Below are 6000 nucleotides of genomic sequence, written 5' to 3' on the forward strand. Positions count from 1 at the left end.
CACTGCTGTGTATATTTGGATGGAGGTGTGGAGTTATTGACACTGCTGTATATATTTGGTTTGAGGTGTGGAGTTATTGACACTGCTGTGTATATTTGGATGGAGGTGTGGAGTTATTGACACTGCTGTATATATTTGGTTTGAGGTGTGGAGTTATTGACACGGCTGTGTATATTTGGTTTGAGGTGTGGAGCTATTGACACTGCTGTGTATATTTGGATGGAGGTGCGGAGTTATTGACACTGCTTTGTATATTTGGTTTGAGGTGTGGAGTTATTGACACTGCTGTTTATATTTGGTTTGAGGTGTGGAGTTATTGACACTGCTGTGTATATTTGGATGGAGGTGTGGAGTTATTGACTCTGCTGTGTATATTTGGATGGAGGTGTGGAGTTATTGACACTGCTGTGTATATTTGGATGGAGGTGTGGAGTTATTGACACTGCTGTGTATATTTGGATGGAGGTGTGGAGTTATTAACACTGCTGTTTATATTTGGTTTGAGGTGTGGAGTTATTGATGCTGCTGTGTATATTTGGATGGAGGTGTGGAGTTATTGATGCTGCTGTGTATATTTGGTTTGAGGTGTGGAGTTATTGACGCTGCTGTGTATATTTGGATGGAGGTGTGGAGTTATTGACACTGCTGTGTATATTTGAATGGAGGTGTGGAGTTATTGACTCTGCTGTGTATATTTGGTTTGAGGTGTGGAGTTATTAACACTGCTGTGTATATTTGGTTTGAGGTGTGGAGTTATTGATGCTGCTGTGTATATTTGGATGGAGGTGTGGAGTTATTGATGCTGCTGTGTATATTTGGTTTGAGGTGTGGAGTTATTGACGCTGCTGTGTATATTTGGATGGAGGTGTGGAGTTATTGACACTGCTGTGTATATTTGAATGGAGGTGTGGAGTTATTGACTCTGCTGTGTATATTTGGTTTGAGGTGTGGAGTTATTAACACTGCTGTGTATATTTGGTTTGAGGTGTGGAGTTATTGACACTGCTGTGTATATTTGGATGGAGGTGTGGAGTTATTGACACTGCTGTATATATTTGGTTTGAGGTGTGGAGTTATTGACACTGCTGTGTATATTTGGATGGAGGTGTGGAGTTATTGACACTGCTGTATATATTTGGTTTGAGGTGTGGAGTTATTGACACGGCTGTGTATATTTGGTTTGAGGTGTGGAGCTATTGACACTGCTGTGTATATTTGGATGGAGGTGCGGAGTTATTGACACTGCTGTGTATATTTGGTTTGAGGTGTGGAGTTATTGACACTGCTGTGTATATTTGGTTTGAGGTGTGGAGTTATTGACACTGCTGTGTATATTTGGATAGAGGTGTGGAGTTATTGACACTGCTGTGTATATTTGGATGGAGGTGTGGAGTTATTGACACTGCTGTGTATATTTGGTTTGAGGTGTGGAGTTATTGACTCTGCTGTGTATTTTTGGATGGAGGTGTGGAGTTATTGACACTGCTGTGTATATTTGGATGGAGGTGTGGAGTTATTGACACTGCTGTGTATATTTGGATGGAGGTGTGGATTTATTGACACTGCTGTGTATATTTGGTTTGAGGTGTTGAGTTATTGATGCTGCTGTGTATATTTGGATGGAGGTGTGGAGTTATTGACACTGCTGTGTATATTTGGATGGAGGTGTGGAGTTATTGACACTGCTGTGTATATTTGGATGGAGGTGTGGAGTTATTGACACTGCTGTGTATATTTGGATGGAGGTGTGGACTTATTGACACTGCTGTGTATATTTGGATGGAGGTGTGGAGTTATTGACACTGCTGTGTATATTTGGATAGAGGTGTGGAGTTATTGACACTGCTGTGTATATTTGGATGGAGGTGTGGAGTTATTGACACTGCTGTGTATATTTAGATAGAGGTGTGCAGTTATTGACAATGCTGTGTATATTTGGATGTAGGTGTGGAGTTATTGGCACTGCTGTGTATATTTTTATGGAGGTGTGGAGTTATTGACACTGCTGTATATATTTGGATGGAGGTGTGGAGTTATTGACACTGCTGTGTATATTTGGATGGAGGTGTGGAGTTATTGACTCTGCTGTGTATATTTGGTTTGAGGTGTGGAGTTATTAACACTGCTGTGTATATTTGGTTTGAGGTGTGGAGTTATTGACACTGCTGTGTATATTTGGATGGAGGTGTGGAGTTATTGACACTGCTGTATATATTTGGTTTGAGGTGTGGAGTTATTGACACTGCTGTGTATATTTGGATGGAGGTGTGGAGTTATTGACACTGCTGTATATATTTGGTTTGAGGTGTGGAGTTATTGACACGGCTGTGTATATTTGGTTTGAGGTGTGGAGCTATTGACACTGCTGTGTATATTTGGATGGAGGTGCGGAGTTATTGACACTGCTGTGTATATTTGGTTTGAGGTTTGGAGTTATTGACACTGCTGTGTATATTTGGTTTGAGGTGTGGAGTTATTGACACTGCTGTGTATATTTGGATGGAGGTGTGGAGTTATTGACTCTGCTGTGTATATTTGGATGGAGGTGTGGAGTTATTGACACTGCTGTGTATATTTGGATGGAGGTGTGGAGTTATTGACACTGCTGTGTATATTTGGATGGAGGTGTGGATTTATTGACACTGCTGTGTATATTTGGTTTGAGGTGTTGAGTTATTGATGCTGCTGTGTATATTTGAATGGAGGTGTGGAGTTATTGACACTGCTGTATATATTTGGTTTGAGGTGTGGAGTTATTGACACTGCTGTGTATATTTGGATGGAGGTGCGGAGTTATTGACACTGCTGTGTATATTTGGTTTGAGGTGTGGAGTTATTGACACTGCTGTGTATATTTGGTTTGAGGTGTGGAGTTATTGACACTGCTGTGTATATTTGGATGGAGGTGAGGAGTTATTGACTCTGCTGTGTATATTTGGATGGAGGTGTGGAGTTATTGACACTGCTGTGTATATTTGGATGGAGGTGTGGAGTTATTGACACTGCTGTGTATATTTGGATGGAGGTGTGGAGTTATTAACACTGCTGTTTATATTTGGTTTGAGGTGTGGAGTTATTGATGCTGCTGTGTATATTTGGATGGAGGTGTGGAGTTATTGATGCTGCTGTGTATATTTGGTTTGAGGTGTGGAGTTATTGACGCTGCTGTGTATATTTGGATGGAGGTGTGGAGTTATTGACACTTCTGTGTATATTTGGATGGAGGTGTGGAGTTATTGACTCTGCTGTGTATATTTGGTTTGAGGTGTGGAGTTATTAACACTGCTGTGTATATTTGGTTTGAGGTGTGGAGTTATTGACACTGCTGTGTATATTTGGATGGAGGTGTGGAGTTATTGACACTGCTGTATATATTTGGTTTGAGGTGTGGAGTTATTGACACTGCTGTGTATATTTGGATGGAGGTGTGGAGTTATTGACACTGCTGTATATATTTGGTTTGAGGTGTGGAGTTATTGACACGGCTGTGTATATTTGGTTTGAGGTGTGGAGCTATTGACACTGCTGTGTATATTTGGATGGAGGTGCGGAGTTATTGACACTGCTGTGTATATTTGGTTTGAGGTGTGGAGTTATTGACACTGCTGTGTATATTTGGTTTGAGGTGTGTAGTTATTGACACTGCTGTGTATATTTGGATGGAGGTGTGGAGTTATTGACACTGCTGTGTATATTTGGATGGAGGTGTGGAGTTATTGACACTGCTGTGTATATTTGGTTTGAGGTGTGGAGTTATTGACTCTGCTGTGTATATTTGGATGGAGGTGTGGAGTTATTGACACTGCTGTGTATATTTGGATGGAGGTGTGGAGTTATTGACACTGCTGTGTATATTTGGATGGAGGTGTGGATTTATTGACACTGCTGTGTATATTTGGTTTGAGGTGTTGAGTTATTTATGCTGCTGTGTATATTTGGATGGAGGTGTGGAGATATTGACACTGCTGTGTATATTTGGATGGAGGTGTGGAGTTATTGACACTGCTGTGTATATTTGGATGGAGGTGTGGAGTCATTGGCACTGCTGTGTATATTTGGATGGAGGTGTGGACTTATTGACACTGCTGTGTATATTTGGATGGAGGTGCGGAGTTATTGACACTGCTGTGTATATTTGGTTTGAGGTGTGGAGTTATTGACACTGCTGTGTATATTTGGTTTGAGGTGTGGAGTTATTGACACTGCTGTGTATATTTGGATGGAGGTGTGGAGTTATTGACTCTGCTGTGTATATTTGGATGGAGGTGTGGGGTTATTGACACTGCTGTGTATATTTGGATGGAGGTGTGGAGTTATTGACACTGCTGTGTATATTTGGATGGAGGTGTGGAGTTATTAACACTGCTGTTTATATTTGGTTTGAGGTGTGGAGTTATTGATGCTGCTGTGTATATTTGGTTTGAGGTGTGGAGTTATTGATCCTGCTGTGTATATTTGGTTTGAGGTGTGGAGTTATTGACGCTGCTGTGTATATTTGGATGGAGGTGTGGAGTTATTGACACTGCTGTGTATATTTGGATGGAGGTGTGGAGTTATTGACTCTGCTGTGTATATTTGGTTTGAGGTGTGGAGTTATTAACACTGCTGTGTATATTTGGTTTGAGGTGTGGAGTTATTGACACTGCTGTGTATATTTGGATGGAGGTGTGGAGTTATTGACACTGCTGTATATATTTGGTTTGAGGTGTGGAGTTATTGACACTGCTGTGTATATTTGGATGGAGGTGTGGAGTTATTGACACTGCTGTATATATTTGGTTTGAGGTGTGGAGTTATTGACACGGCTGTGTATATTTGGTTTGAGGTGTGGAGTATTGACACTGCTGTGTATATTTGGATGGAGGTGCGGAGTTATTGACACTGCTGTGTATATTTGGTTTGAGGTGTGGAGTTATTGACACTGCTGTGTATATTTGGTTTGAGGTGTGGAGTTATTGACACTGCTGTGTATATTTGGATGGAGGTGTGGAGTTATTGACACTGCTGTGTATATTTGGATGGAGGTGTGGAGTTATTGACACTGCTGTGTATATTTGGTTTGAGGTGTGGAGTTATTGACTCTGCTGTGTATATTTGGATGGAGGTGTGGAGTTATTGACACTGCTGTGTATATTTGGATGGAGGTGTGGAGTTATTGACACTGCTGTGTATATTTGGATGGAGGTGTGGATTTATTGACACTGCTGTGTATATTTGGTTTGAGGTGTTGAGTTATTGATGCTGCTGTGTATATTTGGATGGAGGTGTGGAGTTATTGACACTGCTGTGTATATTTGGATGGAGGTGTGGAGTTATTGACACTGCTGTGTATATTTGGATGGAGGTGTGGACTTATTGACACTGCTGTGTATATTTGGATGGAGGTGTGGAGTTATTGACACTGCTGTGTATATTTGGATGGAGGTGTGGAGTTATTGACACTGCTGTGTATATTTGGATGGATGTGTGGATTTATTGACACTGCTGTGTATATTTGGTTTGAGGTGTTGAGTTATTGATGCTGCTGTGTATATTTGGATGGAGGTGTGGAGTTATTGACACTGCTGTGCATATTTGGTTTGAGGTGTGTTGTTATTGACACTGCTGTGTATATTTGGTTTGAGGTGTGGAGTTATTGACACTGCTGTGTATATTTGGATGGAGGTGTGGAGTTATTGACACTGCTGTGTATATTTGGATGGAGGTGTGGAGTTATTGACACTGCTGTGTATATTTGGTTTGAGGTGTGGAGTTATTGACTCTGCTGTGTATATTTGGATGGAGGTGTGGAGTTATTGACACTGCTGTGTATATTTGGATGGAGGTGTGGAGTTATTGACACTGCTGTGTATATTTGGATGGAGGTGTGGATTTATTGACACTGCTGTGTATATTTGGTTTGAGGTGTTGAGTTATTGATGCTGCTGTGTATATTTGGATGGAGGTGTGGAGTTATTGACACTGCTGTGTATATTTGGATGGAGGTGTGGAGTTATTGAC

This window comes from Hypanus sabinus, unplaced genomic scaffold (genome assembly GCF_030144855.1).
Source record: "Hypanus sabinus isolate sHypSab1 unplaced genomic scaffold, sHypSab1.hap1 scaffold_605, whole genome shotgun sequence".
Lineage (NCBI taxonomy): Eukaryota > Metazoa > Chordata > Chondrichthyes > Myliobatiformes > Dasyatidae > Hypanus > Hypanus sabinus.